This window comes from Lissotriton helveticus, chromosome 8, assembly GCF_964261635.1.
Source record: "Lissotriton helveticus chromosome 8, aLisHel1.1, whole genome shotgun sequence".
NCBI classification, from domain to species: domain Eukaryota; kingdom Metazoa; phylum Chordata; class Amphibia; order Caudata; family Salamandridae; genus Lissotriton; species Lissotriton helveticus.
Genome location: NC_136069.1, coordinates 81,491,313 through 81,510,810, shown reverse-complemented (window position 1 = coordinate 81,510,810; position 19,498 = coordinate 81,491,313). Strand labels below are relative to the sequence as shown.

At 48.6% G+C, this 19,498-nt stretch overlaps 1 protein-coding gene across 7 annotated transcripts in view; it reads right to left on the bottom strand.

Annotated features, from left to right (window-relative positions):
- The window catches only part of SPICE1 (spindle and centriole associated protein 1), a 591,766-nt gene extending 572,782 nt beyond the window's left edge, over positions 1-18,984 (bottom strand). For 4 of the 7 annotated variants that reach the window (XR_013599733.1, XM_078656677.1, XM_078656679.1 and 1 more), the window contains exon 1: positions 18,848-18,984. The gene's annotated coding sequence lies outside the window, so the exon portion shown is untranslated. Of the gene's footprint in view, positions 1-18,833 lie in introns of all 7 variants that reach the window. The other 3 variants (XM_078656678.1, XM_078656680.1, XM_078656681.1) reach the window with 2 other exon arrangements.
- Positions 18,985-19,498: the final 514 nt, after the last annotated feature.

Genomic DNA, 19,498 nt, shown 5'->3' with positions numbered 1-19,498 from the left:
TGCAATCCAGAGAGCCAGAATCCAAATACCCCTCAATCACAAGCTTTCTGTGACAAAAAATTCTAAGGAGTTCATATCACAATTAGATAACCGGGAAAATTACCCTAAGGAAAAAACTGCCAATGTACCACCCAGACCTGACAGAACTCACATGTAAACAGATGCCAATCTGACATCCCTAGTCTTATTAAACAGCTGCTCCAAGAATGAGTTCTGCGACATTGTTAATTCAAGTAGACCATATGGATCACCTTCAGACGCGGTCCCTCAAAAAGGTCTTTAAAGACATCATTGAACACCTTGTGCAAAAGAAATAGCTATGAACATTCTAAACAAATCACCTGAACTTAGGAAAATTCCCTCAGAGCCAAAAACATTATCGATCAAACTACCCAAGGAGAACCTTGACCTGTCCAGCCAGCAAACTATGTGCCAATAACCAATGGTCCATCCCTGAGTAAATCTGCAAATAATTAGCACTTCACACCATTCCAACTACAATGAAACTAATAACCTTATAGTGGAGCGGCACTCATGCATCAGGCAAGGTAGGGTCAGGGAGTCCACCTTGATGTCTTGTGGATGATTTAAAACTCACAGTGGACAATATTGGGTTGCTGATCTACTACTCCTTAATCTATCAGCAGTATTTGAAACAATCCAACACCATACTCTTTCACAGATGCTCAGCCATCCCAGAACAGGGGGAAATGCACTAAAATGTATTGCTTTCTACCTCAAACATGGTAAAAGCCTGTTTTTCCTACCTCTTTTCACATCAGTTCCTAACACGCTACACTGTGGAGTTCCCCAAGGATCCATCATATCCCCTCTCTTATTCATTAGAACATCTACCTTATTTTTACTAGACCCGATCAAACCCTTCAACCTATCATGATATAACTATGCACAGGATACTGAAATCACCATAAGCAGTGACAGCCCAGAAGAGCTACAAGAATCAGGACTAGAACACTACCTACGTGCCATAGATGGAGGGATGATGAATGCTCACCTGAAACATATCGCCATCAATACAGAGATTATGACCTGCGGACTACAGCACAAACATCAATTATATGCATATGGTCAACGAAACATGACACCCCGCTAACCACAGCAAGAGAGGCGAGGAACTTGGTCATAAGCATGGATCCAAAACTATCAGTGATACGTGTTAAGAAAAGTCACGAGAAGCACCTCTCACTCTATAAAAACCTATGTCGGATCTTCCCATACTTTGGATACCAACAAAAGCTGTGTTCGATTCACACTCTTTATATTCAAACTCCGCTATATCAATGGCATCAAACTTGATGCCCTGAATTAATTTTATGTACAAGGAATTCTGAAAGCTGCAGCAAGGACTATATTCAGGTACATTTACATACAGAGCATTTCTGTACGGGCTGTTTCCAGCGACACACACAGAGGAAGCTATCAAGGGGTGCTGGAGGCTCTCACTCCTTCTTATTCCTCCGAAACTGAAAAGAAAACCACACAATACCAAGCATTTTCTGGCAACGCTCCCAGGATGTAGAACGCTCTCCCTCGAGCCCTCAGATGCAACCCCTTCTTCTCCTGTTTCAAAAGGGACATGAAACTCCATCTCCTTAACAAATACTTTCCTGACCAATGTCAACTAACCTAGTCTTCAATATCCGAGTGTATGCCTCTCTCTTGACATATAAGAATAGTTGGTGACCGGACTGTGTTAACCACCTAATTATCCATGCTGTATTTTTTGATCCTTGATTTGCTTCCTTACTGCCTGCCTACTGTCTAATGCAATTTCCGTCTGTTCTTTTTACAGGATGTATGTAAAAGCGCTCTGATAACTACGGGTTAAGCTAGCGCTATATAAAACTTTCAAAATAAAATACGCAGTTTCCTATTATGGCCATACACTGAGAGAGTATCCTCCCATCTCACTTAGGTGTCCCGACATTTCTGGGTCCTGAAGAGACCCTACATTCTAAACTGGGTCGAATCGCTGTCGACAGTTAACAAAGGCGAAACAATACCCAGCACTTAAGATTGGATAAAGTGTTGTTCAACACTTGGCAAATTTTCAGATGGTCGCCCAATGTTGTATACTGAAACCTTGTACATATGTCACATAATATGCCACAACTAGATTAGGTTCCAAACGTTTTATTCACTGTTTATTTACTACTTGCTAAAAAAATATTTTTATTGCCAAACATTTTGTATGTAATGTTTACTTTACCTGCTTACTATATAAACTACTGCACAAATTGACTGCATCTTCGGTGTGTATGGTCAGCTTTCTTTTTGACATCAACATCAATTCAACCCTGTACATTGCCATTGTGCACACTTTAATGGAAATAAAACCTTTATTTATCAACAAAAGCCACTGTTTCCTCACAAACTTACTTGCCCAGTCTCCCTGTGAGAAGGATTACCTTGTCCCTTGTTCTCAGCAGCAAGGACTATGCCTCTGACTACACGTAAGGGAACACGTAGTACCAATCCTATGAGAACTCCACTGATTAAGTAAGGAGATCAATGTTCAAAGCACTATGAATAGTACACAGAGCCTTTAAAGGTAAGAAACTACTGTTCATTCAAATAATCTGTATACTTCACTAACCTATGATCACTATACTGACTAAAAATAAAGAATCCACAGTATGATCTTCTCTTCTAGTCCAAGCAGCAAAACGTTGGAACTCCCTACCAAGATCTGTTGAATCCAAGAACAATTAAGGCTCAGGAGAGAGGTGTAAAGTTGGCAGTTCCCAAAATAGCCACCCCCATACAACAACCCAAGACCCTGGAACATCATAATCCAGTAGGTGGCAATAACTGCTGCTTCCTCAAGCCTCCAGTCAACCCACTCTCAGCAGAGAATGGTCACCCAAGAAGACCTACCACCTTTCTGGCCTGCTGCTCACCTAAACACCAAAGGGTCTCATAACTACTTGTAACCAAGATAGGCTATATGAAAAACACCAATCCTGTTTTATCACGGCTAGACATGAGGTGGAACGATTTCAGAACAACAGTATGAGCTAGGGCCTATCCCAGAGAGCTGGAACGAACCACACTACAGCAACTGGATATATTATAGAACAGGTGCCTCCAACCTTTTCTGTATTAAGAGCTACTTACATTCAATGAAAAGCCTCCCAAGCTACTGATATTATTAGAGACGTAAGTGTTACCACACCAGACAAGATTACATTAGTGGCCTTCGTATGCAAAGATTACCAGAAGTGAACCCTTCAGTGCATTAGGCACGGCTGATTGCAGTAATGTAAAAATGTGTTGTCAATGTGGAATGCCTCCATATGGGCAGTGCATAACAGCCATACCTGAAATGCCCCTTGCACCAAAATAATAGGAGTAATAAAGTTTCCCCAACACAGTTTGATTTTTATCACTCAAATATCAGCAGTAAATATATTTTAGAAATTCAGCCATTTTTCACCAAACATCAACTGTTGAGTTCTGAAAATACACATTTTTTTATCTCCACTACACGCTTTTCAATTTTGGCATACATTTATTAATTCAACAGAACAAAAGCTTCTAATTTAGTTGGCCAGGCTGCACACAGGAGAGCTATCTGATGGTAGCTGGAGAGCTACCAATAGCTCAAGAGCTACTTGCTGAAGAAGCCTGCTATGGAAAGATCTGCCAAACAGTGCCAGCCAATGGACGACTAACTCAGTCCGACACATCAGGTGCCACTAGCTTTATACTCTGACCTACAGTTTTCACCCTACCATGAGGATCAGATACAATGGCTGTATCACAGTTCATCCGCCATATCTGACACTCCAATCCCTCCGCCTAATAACTATCCAACTTTGTCTAACAGGGTTGTGAAGTTCCTACAAACCTGTGTATTGTGAAGTTCCTACAAACCTGTGTATTGTTTGGACAACATAAACTAGGGGCTTGGTGTCAAGACTGTTTCCGGACACCCCCGCAGGATATGTTGGCCTATAGATCAGCTAGCGCATAGTTGCACCGTAAGCCCCCTAACCCACAGGGGAGTGAATGGTTTTCTGGCAACCACTGAATACGACAACCCTGACTCCTCAGGGATCGTGGAAACAGTACAGAACCTTACGCTCAGTCACTCGTACTTACATGTTCTCAGAGAAATATACAGAGAATACACAGTGGGACGTTTTCAATAATATTTATTGAACCAATGTTATTCTTTCATAAAATAAGTTTGCCGCAATGATTAGTACACAGTAGCAGATAAACGTGTTTACAAGCACCAATAGCATAAATAGTAGAAATAGTTCTACCATGGTGCTAAACAATGTATATATGCAGGCATATAAACAAGGCAGTAATCTAGAGTACTCCTACTATGCGAACACTACTCTAAGAGTACCTAGAGTGTGTGTATGTGTAGAGACAAGACTCCTCCCCCCACCCCCAAGGGATGATCCAACCCCATTACTTGATGGGATAGAGTCAAGGACCCCGTCTTGGTCACGAACTGGACACTTCTCACGAGATGTCAGACCGCTGCGTGGTGATTTCTTAGCATGCAAGGACCCTCGGTGTCAGTGGAAGTGCCTCCTCAGCTAATCTATCGGGATGCTCATCTTTTATAATAGAAAGCAGCCTTGCAATATTATGGATATGTAGATAGCCCTGTCGCCCCGTGGATGAAGATAGTGATGACATTTGTACGTAGTGCGAAACGAGACCTTGTACATGATGTTCAGGGCATTGTAATAATGTTGTGTGAAGCTAGATGTAAAACAAGTTTTGTTTCAGAGAAACTAGTCCAACATTGTTCTGCATGCAAATATGCGCAAATAGTCACAGCTGAAAATGTTATTTGTGAGGACAATGTAAGAAATAGGCTGCTGCGCTACATAAGCCTAACTCGGGAATATACCAACAACAACGTGGTCGACCTTAATGGAGCAAACAATACAGAAACAGTGCTGTGATCTCCCCCTTTAAAAGAACTACAGATACCAACAAGCATTGGCAAAGCCAATAGGTCCAGTCTATGAGACCCAATGGCTTTGGTAACATTTTGTAGCCATGCTGTACAACGGATACTTTGCAGTGTAGCTAAAACTAATTTAACAAAGTGCTCTGACACAGCCAGGGCTAATGCACTTTTTAAATGCATTAGTGCTGGCTCTATTATAGTCCTTTTTCAAAATTATTTCAGCAATGCAGCGCAGAAGCCATACTTTTATACAGTCTGGCTACAAAAGTCAGCAATGCCCATGCTAAACAGAAAGAACAAAAGGCAATGGCAGAGCCAATACTTTCAAAGGTAAAAACTGTTGGCTTTCCAATGCGTGTTAGGTCTTAGCACAACACCCTTGTGATTCTGTGCAACCCAACTAATCTATGCATACGTAAAAAGGAAAAAAAGGACATTTGGCAAATAAAATCCTACACATTAAGAAAGCAATCACACCCATGTCCTACTAAAAATACATATGAAATCAGATAACATCTGCTGTCAGAATAATAGCAGATAAAATCTGTTGTCACAATAAACATCCATTTCAAATGAGAAAAGGGCTTCTTCGATGTTAGGGTGTAGCATAGCAAAACATAGGTGCAAATGGTAAGTAGTGTCTCAATCACTGCGCAGTCAGCGGAAGGATAGCAATCAATTTGAAGCAATCAGTATTTGGTTCATGCTCCATCCAAAAGAAGAGGAAGTGAAGCCAGCACACTGACTATTTAGAAGGCAGTAATAGGAATGAGAGGGAAGCCAACTAATTGTAAGCAATAGGCAGGCTCTAAACCACTTGTATTATACAATATTTCTCACAAGTGACAGGGCATGCTGCATCGCAGATGAGACCTAAAAAGGGATCTGCAGAGATAACTAATGCTGCAAGTACGTCAAAACATAAATTGCTTGTCTAACTCTCACACTCATCACACTGCTGAGCCCTGCGTCCCATAACACGATAACTTCACTTTGGTGGTCATCATGCATAACATGGAAACACTTCCCACATAGGTTCAATGCTAAGACAACACTCTCCCAACCATATGAGAGGAGTTGGCCTGAGGCGCGCAATGGCGGAGGTCGCAACCGGGTAGAGCTCCGAGCCGAGCTCCCCTTTCCCGGGCCGATTCTCCGCCAATTATCCTCGGAACCGCCTGAAACTGCAGGTGGACCACCATGTAGACATACTCGACACCCTGGCCAATTTTTGAACCGGAGACCCGACGCTGCAGCACCGGCCTATCCTGAGAGCTACTGGCGGGACTTGCCGCCACCCATACGGCGAAGAATACTACGGGAGACCGCGGCTTGGGCCTACCACTTGGGCCCCGCCGCGCGGCCTGCGGCCTGATCTCCACAACCTCCCCACGCATTGGGGCCGCGCCCCGGGGACCGTCTAGACACTCAGACCCCTACTCCCCTCTACTCCTGGGAGGCTACAGGAGGCCCACGCTGTGGGAGCAAGGAACCCTGCGCGGCGCGGCCACTGCGCTGGCAGCGGCCCGTACCAGGGGCGCGGCTGCCCGACCGCCCACCCGTGGGTGGCGTGACTCCAGAGGCGCGGAAAGCACCGGACAGCGCTCTGGACATCACTGGAAGGCCGCGGCCATCTGAAGAGGCCCTCTCCCTACACAGGTACGGCGATGCAGTGAGGGGCGGGCACGGCCAAGGGCCTGAACTCAACACCATAACCTACGCGTAGTGGCGCGGAGGCCCTAACGACGTCCCTCGCCCATTGAGAGACGCGCCCTGCTGGAAGAGGCAATACCCGGCTCTGAGCACTGCGGACTCCCCTCCTCTGGGCTCCCTGAGAATTGGCAGGCAGGCAGGGCCCTGGTGGCGGCTGACGGACAGCGCCCCCACCGAACATCCGACCACATCGGGGACACAGGAGGCGCGGGGCGGAGGCTCTTGGCCCAGTGTGGAGGAGAGGGCCACACACTCATTGAGAGCCCCTGCGACACCGACGCCCACCACCACATGGTCCTGACTCCACTACAACACATGGAAATGCATTGAGACTGCGCTTCAACGCTTACAGACTCACCGGCAAGTGCACGGCGACTTTCGGCCCACCCCGCCTGTCCAGGGGAGGACTAGGGCTCTCACGACCACAAGACGTCCTGCTGCCGCGCGGTCGGCTGTCGGCGGTAAGCACGACCCCCTCGGCACTGTAGTCAGACACCTGCTCCGAAACACCACCACACAAGCCTACCCCCAGAACGGACATGAGGAGCACACGAGGGACCGGCTAACCACATCCGCGACAACCGTCGCAGGCGACGACACGCTGCGGGCCGCGGGCGCTGCCGAGGCCGTGCGCCAGTAACCGCCCCATCCCCCGGCTACATTGGTCTACACTGCTGGTCGGGTCGCCTTGCACATGTCCGGGGGGGTGAGAACTCGCACTGGAACCGGAGGGGCCCCACCGAAGGGAAAAACCGATAAGTCGCTACACAATATGGCTGCTGATCAAGTAACCGCGAGGTTGGACAGCGTGCTCGCCGCCATGGAGCGAATGAAACAATCGCTCCAACTGACCAGGACATCCTTAGAATCCAAAATAGACAGTGTGGCCATGGATCTCACCCACCTACGAGACGATCATAGGAAACTGGCCGACCGGACCAAAACGCTGGAGGGCACGGTAGCGGAGCTTAGCCCCAAAGTCACACAAACTGATACACAAGTTCAGGACCTCCTGAATAGAGTGGAGTTCCTAGAGGACCGCGCTGAGGATGCGGAAGGGAGGGCGAGACGCAACAACATCAGGCTCGTGGGGGTCCCGGAAAAATGGGAGGGCAACCGTCCTGCTCAACGAGTGGAGGACTGGCTGAGAGATATGCTGCCTGAAGACACACTATCGCCCCATTTTGTGGTGGAACGGGCGCATCGCGTACCCACGAGACCTCGCGCCACCGGCTCTAACCCGAGACCGCTACTATTCAAGGTCCTGAACTATCGGGACAGAGACTCTATACTGCGAGAAACTAGACGGCTAGGGGAAGTTCGCATTGACAATGCTACCGTGATGTTCTTCCCGGACTACACCATTCAAGTGCAACGTCAGAGACACGACTTATTGGATGTAAAGCGGCGTCTACGCTCGGCAGGCCTTAAATATTCCCTACTCTTTCCTGCAAAACTAAGAGTAGTAGCACGCGACAAGTCCTGCTTCTTTAACACTCCTGAAGAGGTGAGCGAATGGCTTGACAGCGGCACGGACACGGCTCCCAGACAGCCACAGAGCTCGGAGATGAGACCTCGGGCCCGTGGGCCACGACGCCGCCGCAGGAACAGGGACCGACGGAATCGACGCGTCACTCCCCGCCGACGGGCCAAATGATCCAAGAGCAACGGGATGCACTCCAAAGAGTCTTCCAACTGAGCGCCTCACCGACTTCGGACGTCAACCACGTCACTAGCCCGCGGATGGTCCCGAGCGATGATGAAGCTATCTACGGGATACCGGACTCTCAACTGTCCATAGATCTACCGGATGTTACGCCGCAAACGGCTGACATGCTCCATTGAAACCACGCATGCAAACTTCATAGACTCTGCCGGGGCGGCAGGGCTGGTACCGGAGACCAGACAGCTACTGAGATGCTGGGCCTATGAGCCATTGCCTGAGACACTCCCTGCTGCCCTGGAGACGGAGAGCGGGACCTTGGCGCAGTGAGTACCCACACAGACATATGGACACTGAGAGGGTGATGAGGTGGCGGGGCCATACTGCAATGCTTCTTTCTCCCCTCCCCTATTCCAGCCGCCCACATCGCTTGGGGACCTTTCTAACCCGGGGCCCTGGGAAATGGAACCTACTCCTCTCCCCGGTGCGTGGTTGGTCAAACAAGCGACCCCACAACAGAAGGCACTGCTTTCCTGACCATTGACTCTGGCTACATGGCGTAAATGACATATGGCCCGGGGAAGGGCCAACGACCCCCTTTCTTGATTTGAACTGGTAACCTGCCAGAACTGTAACTAGCACACGTTACCCCATAGACTTGAATATTGTTCTATTACCTCTTTGGTGTGTTTGGACGGCGACATGTTGCGTGGCCGACCTTTTGGTATCTATTACTGTTTAGCACTGTTTGCACGCCCTGTTCTTTTTCCCACCCCCAACCTCTGAGAATTGCTCGTACTCTTTATTTCTGTGCTGATATTGGTGTCTGATATGGGTGGGAGGAGAGGACCGGGAGTCTCGTGGAGGCACCCGCCTGAGGGATGGGTGGCGGGTGAAGCGGGTATTTCTTGCCATGATAGTGAGTATGGCTAAGATCAGGATATGCACGTGGAATGTAAGAGGCATGCACACACCGTTGAGACGTTACCAAATCTATTCTTATTTACGGCGCCACAAATTTCATGTAGCGTTGCTACAGGAATCACACTTAAACAAACCTGAGATACACGCACTGCGCCGCAGATGGCGCGGGCAAATATTGTATTGTATATAAGCTTTATTTCGATATAAAAACATATCATAAAAGCAGATCATAGCATAAAAACAGTTTAACAGTAATCTAAATAAAGCAACTTACATTTCATTATTATAAAAAGAAAAGCATCTCATCGTTTGCACAAAAAAAGCATTAAATAGACAAAATAAAAGGGAGCACATTATTGGATCGTCAGTTGTTTCGCAGTTCTTATGCGCCAGGCCCAACCTAGGAATTTTGCCAAACAAATGGCAAAAAAGGGTCTAGCATCTGAAAGCAGTATTCTTATAGCTTCCAAATGTGAGCGAGTTCCCAGGCTCCTACAAAGAGGCTTCAGCCACCTCCGTCTAGGGGCCACATAGGCTCTACACTCAAACAGCAAATGGGCAACAGATTCAACTTTTAGCTCACAGAATGGGCAGTAGGGTACAGTTTGCAGGGGTGGTTTCCAAGTAGAGGTAAACTGGCATAAGGGTAATACCCCGACCCTAAATTTAAAATATAATGCTCTGTCGTGTGAACTATGGATCAGATCCAAATAGGGTTCCCTATAGGGGTTTTCTTTAACTGTCAAGAAATTGGCAACAGATTTGGGATGATTTATTTTGCCTACTCTCTCATTGTCCACCCATGACCAATAGGCCTTCTTCAGTACTTGTTTTGGAGGTGCCGTTTTATTTTCCCACGCGGCACCTAGGCCCAGTTTGTGCAGAAGCCTCTTGATCTCCCTAAGCCAGGTGACCTTATGCCAACCTGGTAGAGCCAATAGATCTTTTAGGGCATCTGCATAGCTGTGGAGTTCGGGGACATTCCAAATTCTGGACCATAATAAAAGAGGGCGTAGTTTGGCTTGCTCACAGATTGGGCGGGTGCCTGCGACGAGCAAAAGGGGAATTGTGGGAGTGCTATGGGGTAGCCTCATCAGATCTTTATGAAATTTATTTTCTAAGTGGGCCAAAGTGTCCACTCTCTGTGTGCCCCAAAGTTCTGCGCCGTACAGTGCTGCACTCACAACCCTTCCCCTGTAAATATCAAGAAGTGCCCCAATAGGTTTCGTAGAGGAAGCACGCTGTTCTTGGAGCAGAGCACCAACAACCCTCTTGTGGGTCAGAAACACTTTTTGGTGGTGTGCCTTCCAACTCATACTATCGCTAAGACGTATGCCCAGATAGTCAAATTCTTTGACTCTTTCTAATGTAACAGAGTCTAGAGCGGGGGGTTTAACAGATTTGTTGGGGGGGTTGAGGACAAGAAATTTGGTCTTACCGATGTTTATGGCCAATCCCCTGGTGTCACAAAAGGCCTTGAAACTGGAGAGTAATGACTGTATACCCACAGGTGATTTCGAAATCAGAAGGGTGTCATCCGCAAACAGGAGCGTCGGGATTTTCTTTCCAGCCAGGGATGGTGCATCTGCTGGATGTTGGAGGAGGTGCTCCACCACTCCGTTGACGTAGAGAGAAAACAGAGTGGGGGCAAGCACACACCCCTGGCGGACGCCCCTGTCTACTGGGATACGCGGTGTTTTTTCTCCCTGGGCACCCCATCTGATTTGGGCAAAATTACTGTCATGAAATTTTATAAGCAAGGCCAGCAGGTAGGGAGGTAGACCTAGCCCATCGAGGACCTTCCACAATAATGCACGTGGGACCAGGTCGAAGGCTGTTCTTAAGTCTATAAAGACTAAATATAAACTGCCCCCTCCTAGCACCACTACTTTCCAATAAAGCAATAAAAGGCGGAATGTCTGCTCGATGGTGCCTGTCCCCGTTATAAACCCTGCTTGAAAATCAGACAAAATCTGATTTTCATCCACCCACTGCAAAATCCTGCCCAATACCGCTTTCCCCGCTACCTTTTGCGTCGAGTCCAGCAAGCTAATGGGCGATAATTAGCTGGGTCTTCCCTGCAGCCTTTCCCTGCGCGGGCAAATATACGCCACGGAGTACTCCTCCGATGCTCATGGGACACTTATATGGATACGGCCGGGCACCCCATGGGCAGTCATGGACACACAGATAGATTCGGAGGGTAGATATGTGATGGCCCGAGGCAGGCTCGATGAACACCCTGTGGTGCTTGCCTCCTTGTATTCCTCAAACACTGACCAGGGCAGCTTCTTTGAGAGCCTCTCCACGACATTGGCGTCCTGGCATGGGCTCCCGTGGATCTTCGGAGGCGACTACAATTGCGTCCTAGATGTGCACCTAGACAGATCTACTGCACCCCCGGCCAATGCACAAGCACACGTCACCACGAAAGCCCTCCTCAACTGGGTCCAGCAATGGGACCTCCATGACGCATGGAGGGCACGCAACCCCACAACACGAACATATTCTTACTGGTCAGGTGCGCACGCGTTACATGTGCGCTTAGACAGATACATGGTCTCCACCGATCTTCTTCCATTGGTTCGTGACTCACAATATATGGGCCGCACTCACTCTGATCATAATCCACACACGCTGGTCATCGCCTGGGACGACCCACACCCTCCTGTCCCCACCTGGCGTCTCCAACCGGACCTCTTACTAGACGCGACCTTCCGAGATTCCCTACTCACACAGACGGCTCAATACTTTGACCTCAACACTGGTACGGCGTCCTCTCCCCAAACTGAATGGGATGCTTTTAGGTTGTGACCCGGGGACTCTGCTTGGGAACACAGGGGCACATACGACGACAGCTAGAGCAGGACCTGACGCGACTAGAGACCGAAAAACTGGACCTTGAGCGTGCTGAGGGGAGGGATGTGGTCGCTCGGCTGACGGAGGTCAAGGCGGAACATGACCGCCTGCTAGACCGCTTGCGTAATGTCAACTTTGCGGCACATTCCGCCCGGGTCCACAGACAGGGTGATAGACCTGGTAAACTATTAAACTGGCTGATCGCGCGGGAGGATCGCTCGACCCCTGTAACGGCAATACAGGCGGAGGACGGCAGATTACTTTATTCCCAACGCCAAATACACGAGGCGTTCACGGGTCATTATTCGGAACTGTACTGTTCCCGACTGCGTGTCCCACTGAATACCATGACTGACTATCTCTCTACCATACAACTAACAGCGGCACAGCAGAATGACCTCGGAGCACCACTGGACTCTGAGGAGCTTCGAGATGCCATCTTTAACCTCTCGAATGGCAAGTCTCCGGGACCGGATGGCTTGCCAGCTGAATTCTATGAGGCCACCTCGGACATCCTAATCCCCCACCTGGTAAGGATGTACTCTGCGGCTACAGAGGACTTCTCCTTGCCCCCGACACTTAATGAGGCCACGCTCGTATCTCTGCTCAAACCTGGCAGGGACAGCAAACGGATGGGATCCTACCACCCTTTAGCACTCCTCAACACAGATTACAAAATCCTCGCCTCCGCACTTGCTCGCAGGCTAGCCCCTATGGTTCCCGCGCTGGTGCATCAGGACCAAAACGGGTTTGTACCGACGCGACACACGTCCCACAACATTCGCCGCCTATTCCGCTTACAAGAATACGCCACACGACAGTGGCCACAAGCCTGGTGCCTTGTACTAGATCTAGAGAAGGCGTTTGATTCGGTAGAATGGCCTTACCTGCGAGCGGTCATGGACAAATTCGAACTGGGGGACGACTACCAAACTATGGTTGGGCTCTTGTACCGCAGACCCACAGTCCGGGTCCGTACTGGAGCGCTGCTCTCTGACCCTATTTATGTGAGGAGAGGCACCAGACAAGGCTGCCCCCTATCGCCCTTATTGTTCTCCTTAGCTGCGGAACCCCTGGCTGCGAAACTCCGATCCCAAGGGGCGGGTTGGTGTATACCGATGGCGGATGGACTGCATGTGGTGTCACTGTACTCTGACGACCTCCTGTTGTATGTCAACGACCTGAGTAATGTTCCGGCGTCCCTGACTGACATCTTCAGCACTTTCGAGGAGGTGTCGGGTTTGAAGGTGAACTGGGCCAAATCAGGGGCCTACTCCTTTAACCCAAACGTTCCCGAGAGCGAGATACGCATCGGGGGCGAGCGCTTACAGTGGTACCCTGTGACGTTCAGGTACCTTGGGATACACATCTACCGAGACCCTACGGATATCTTGGAGGGGAACCTGATGAGAGCGATCGCGTCCACCCGAGCACAGGCTGTGTTCTGGAAGACACTACCGCTGAACGTTCCTAGCCGCATAGCCCTAACAAAGATGATAGTCCTACCGAGGCTGCTGTACTACTTTGCAAATATCCTATCCTATGTCCCTACTCGGGTGTTTCGGGACCTCGAAGTCCTGAAACGTGACCTGATTTGGAATAAAGGCCGGCCACGAGTTGCGTTGACGAAACTCTATATGCCTACTGAAACGGGCGGACTAGCTGTTCCCAACATGGAGCTATATTATCTAGCGGCGCAAATGCAGTGGGTGTCAGGTGGGCTAGGTGGCAAGAACCTGGAAGACACAGCCACAGACACCGCTGTCTGGCCCCTGTTGCAGATTCACGTGTTGTTCCATCCACTGACCCGGACTCCCCGACCACAGCAACTACTGCTCGCGGTGGCGCGCAGATGCTTCCTCCGTTGCTTGCGTCTGACCCGGGCGACAGTACCATATGCCCTGATACTACCACTACTGAGCACCCCGACCGCGGCGGGGACACGGACGGCTGTGAAGCTGGACAGCTGGACCACCGCGGGGGTGGAAACACTGGGAGACTTATACTCTGACGGCGCCCTCCTACCCTTCGCGGATCTCGTGAGAGACACATCCCTTCCGGCTGGACAGTTCCTATTACATGCATCCCTCATCCATACACTGACTGCCGCTTGGGGGGACATGGCTGGTGAACTACCCACACATCACTCTATGCAATACCGTCATATCATGAGCAATGGCACACACATAATCCATTGGCTAGCACAGGCACTCCTACTCCATACTCATCCCACAACAGTGCAATTACGGGAGAAGTGGGCGACAGACAGGGAGAGGGACTGGACGGACAAAGAGTGGGCTATGATCCTGGCTGGTCCAGTGAACATCCCCCGCAACCCTCGCTTCAAAATCATACAATTTTACATACTGCATCGCACATATCTCACCCCGGACAAGATAAACAGATATTTTTCAGTCACTGATACTGCCTGCGGTCGCTGTTCACTATTGGGAGCAGATCTCCTCCACATGCTTTGGCTATGTCCTGCCCTCCAGCAGTATTGGGATGAGGTGACTACGTTACTTCGACATTGCACCAAGGAACACGTTCCAAAAACATGGGAGGCCTGCATACTGGGATTGTATAAACGTACACGACTAAACAAAGTCCAGGCCCGTTACTGGGATCTCGGACTAATCACGGCCAAGAGACTGCTCACCAAGCGGTGGAAGGCTGCAACACCCCCCCACATCCGGCACTGGAGCCTATCACTGGTGAATTGGGCGCGGGCAGAGAGCACTGTCCTAAGGCGAGAAGAGACGGCGGGGCTCAGGAAATTTCCCATCGCACAACACTGGGATGACATCCTACACTCCTTCCAGCAGAAATGTGTGGAACAGGGATCACATGAAGAACTGCATGCTGCCCCCCCTTCCCCACCCTGAAATGGCTACTCTGAGTCACGCACAATGCACCGATTACTACATACCCAACCACCATGCCTTGCACACCGTGTATCACCTGCTTGAACGTCTAACAATAGCGGGTGTCTTGCCCCTCCCACACCCACGTCCCCGCGTACACTGCTGTAACAATAGATCCGATTACTGAACGCTTCCCACATAGCGTTGAAACGCTACGCCCGACGAACCCTTATGGTGAAGCTCCCCCCCCTCTTTTTGCACACTTGCCATACGAGATAACTGCCCTCCCTAGGTCTCCTACCTCCCCACTCACTAGACCGCGACTGACACACTAACACCACATTTCCCTATCCGAGCACATGGCTATCTCTACCCCCATCCACCCCTACCTATCCCATGTATTACCTGTGTTACGGTTTTATGGTTTGTTGATACTTTGGTCTTATTTCCTTTTAGACCAAGCCCTTGCAGATAGAGTATTGCATTTCATGAACTATGAGGTCTTTGGGAATGGCAGTTATGACCTAGTCGTTTCACCTGAGTAACAACACATACATCAGTCACTCTCGTCAAGGTGGGCGAACTAAGTAGATACACGCTCACCAACACACTTGGACGCTGAGCGGCCTCATCCCTCATTTCTGAAACACAATACCCGGCTGAAGGTCGAACTCATCTGATACCCTTCCTAACGATACACGAGTGTCATCATAGACTTTGCCTCAACTGCAGACGCCGATGAGTGCCAACCTAACGCTGTAACTCTGAGTTCGCACATAAAATGAGAAAAACCCCATAGACCTTCACTTTCATCACATTGCATGCTTATATGATTGTACGCTGTAATGACACTTTGATATACGCTGCCGAACCCCAGGGTTGTCGGCCACAAAGCTGTGTTCCTTTCCCACACTTGTTACAATATTCATTACTTGCAGCTGGCCCGGCTGGGTTGTAAGCTGAATGCTGTGTACTGTACATGATGGACAATAAAGGTCTTTAAAACATTTTTTTTTAAAAACAACAACAAAAAATGAGAGGAGTTGGCCTAACGGCTAGGTAGCTCGACCTCGGACCTGGGGATCTGGGTTCGAGTCTCGGTAACGACGCCTAAAACCTCCTGTGATTCTGGGCCAATCACTTAATCTCCCCGTGCCTAAAATGAATGTGTGTCCGTCCTCATGTAACGTAACTGGTGCTATGTAAAGCGCTCTGATACCTGATTAGGTTCGGGTCTAGTTCGCGCTATATAAAACTCTGCAAACAAAAATAAAAAATATGTGCTAAACAGTGTAACATGCTACCCATATAGGACAAGCACTTCATTCAGCACAATAGGGCTAGTAAGCGCTATATAAATGCTACCATGCAATACTGCACAACACACACTGAATGATATCTTGCCATCATAGTTAGAGTATGCAAGGAAGGATATTTTTCCAGAATGGTTAGTTCTTGTTCAGAAATGATTAATTTTAATAAACATTACTCACTGTAATGTTAACATATAGTGCTATAAATAAACAAATTAAGGTCCATTCCTTTAACCTGAGCAAATGTCCATCAGATTACAACAGCTACCAGGATCATAAAGCGTTCACATTTTAAATAGTTCTTCAAGACATTGCTTGCCACTTAGTTAAAATAGACTGATGTTGTTACTGAAATTATTGGTCTTTTCATTGCGCAACTCGCAATTCAACTCTTTGGTTCAAGCCAACCCGCTTCTTGGTTTTAGCTCAAATTTACATATCAATTAGTTGCCACAACTACCTCTATTTCTCCTTCCACCCATGCAATTTGGTAATAACACCAAAGGGCTTAAAAACTGAAAAAGTGTGGCATAAAGCACAGACCCGGACTGGCCATTGCGGGCACCGGGCAATCTCCCGTTGCGCCGCAAGGGTGGGGGGCGGTTTTGGGCCCTGAGGGCCGTTTTTCTTACAGGGCCGTTTTTGCAGCGTTTTTGCAACCCGCTTCTTGGTTTTAGCTCAAATTTACATATCAATTAGTTGCCACAACTACCTCTATTTCTCCTTCCACCCATGCAATTTGGTAATAACACCAAAGGGCTTAAAAACTGAAAAAGTGTGGCATAAAGCACAGACCCGGACTGGCCATTGCGGGCACCGGGCAATCCCCCGGTGCGCCGCAAGGGTGGGGGACGGTTTTGGGCCCTGGGGGCCGTTTTTCTTACAGGGCCGTTTTTGCAGCATAGCTGCAAAATCGGCCCTGTAACAAAATCGGCCGTAAACCGGCCCCGGCAAAGAGCTCAAACCTCCCCCGGGGGGGGCAGCCGAGCACTTTGCCAGGGCGGGTTTGGTTCTCAGTCCAGCCCTGATAAAGCATTATATCAAAAAGAAGCTGTTAAAGTGATACTAGATACATAGTGTCAAGCAACGATGCAATCATTCATTTGTTGAACATTCTAGAAAAACAGGCATGGTGCCAAATGCCACGTGCTATTTTATTACACATTAGGTGCATATTTAAATAGCATATTTATAATTTCAACTCTTACAGTAAAGACTTAACATTGCGATCACCTTCACGAGAGGTTTGCGTATTGGAATCTGGTGCATCAGACTGCAACATTAGATATGTAAAATGTAGGACCTTGTCCAGTGGTAAATGTTTTTCAAAAATGGAATTGGACCAACGATCCGGTTAAACCCGGAATAGGGGAACTAGAATGGGTGTAAGAAAACATGCCACTTTGTACGTACTAAGCAATGGCAATCTTTAAGGAAGCACATTTCTGACTCACAGAGGACCCCTCCAAAGTCAAAACCAACTTCTACAACACCATGGCCAGCAACTCCACCCAGTACGTCAGAAAACCCCACACCATACAGAACGCTGCAGCCAGACTCATCCTGGATGTCCCCAAATGAACGCACATCGCCACCCAACCTGAGAGACCTCCACTGGATCCCCATCCAAAAAAGATGCTAGTTAAAAATCCTCACGCACGCCTACAAAGCCCTCCATGACACAGGACCTACCTACCTCAACCACCGACTGAACTTCCACCAACCTGCTAGACACCTGCACTACTCTTCACTCGCCCTTGCACACACACCCTGTACACGACGCAGCTGCGGTCCCTCCTACACCGGTGCCAAGACCTGGAACAGCCTTCCCCTCCAGCTTCGTACAGCCCCTTCGCTGGCAGACTTCAGAAAGAGACTCAAGACGTGTTACTTCGACGGAGACACAGTGCAAAGATCCCCTAGGGGTGACAATGTTGCACTTTACAAATGCTGTTTAGTTGAGCGATTGACGATTCACATCTATCGGGGTGGACAGCAAGTTAAGATACTAACACAAAGGTGTGAGGGTGAGAAAAGACCCAGGTCTGAACGGGGACATTACAATGACACAATTGTGTGATGTAGGGAGCTGTTGTGATACAGGAAGTGTGTTGCTCGTCGGTTTGCGCCTGCTGTTTTTTATTTATTATTTTAATGCGATTTTCTATAGCGCGAACATTACCCGAAGGTGTCAGAGCGCTTTACAAAAGAACCAGTTGCGATACATAAGGACTTAGGATTACATGAGAGTTACATAAAAGATACAAACAGAAAAAAATTGCATGTGTACAAGTTGTAAAGTCACACAAGATAGAGGTACAAACAGAAAATTGCAAATGTACAAGTTGTAAAGTCACTCAAGGAAGAGATACAAATGGATAAACTCTAAGAATCACATAGGTAAGTGCCCCTGAGTCAGGGAATGTGAGGTGCTGGTCCAAGGACAGCACCGCATTCACTTGGATTCGGGGGCAGCATTATCAGACAGGATAGGTGGGAAGTCCCTCCTGTCACGGCCTACTATCCCCGCAGCCCACCTGCCTCTCCTCACCAGCTGAGGTCGGAGCCGGCCACGGCTCTCAAGGCAGCCCGCACTGGGACTGCACAGCCGCCTCTCGCTGCTTCAAACCCGCCGCCACCCTCATCCAGCTCCAACAGCCGGCCGTAAGCTGCACGTCACTTCCGTCCTCGTTACCCAGGCAACCGAGACTCCGTTATTAGGAAGCACAGACGAGACTGTGACGTCTCTTCCGCCCTCGTTACCTAGACAACTGGGACTCCGTTATTAGGCGGCGCAGACGAGGCTGTGACGTCACAGCATAAAGCCAACTGTCATGTGACGCAGCAGTAAATCTGTCCCTAGAGGCTCACGAAGAAACGGCGACCTATACAGGTGACAGCGACAACAGAGACTGGCATTTTGTTTCAGAATATCAACCTACACTTGTTTTTAAATTCGTATGTACAGTTAGCAATACCTGTGTGAATATATTTTGTATTGTTGCATACATGACAACAGTTTAGAAGAGATCAGTGGGAGTTTGAAAAATAAAAATAAACGGGAGACTATTTTCTTCGTTCACTTTTATTGAAGCAGAGGCAATTTTAGGCGGGAGACAGACAAAATAAAGCCATTTTTGGCTACGGAAAACGGAAGTCTCCCGTCTGAATCGGGCCTATTTGCATGTATGATTTTCTCGCA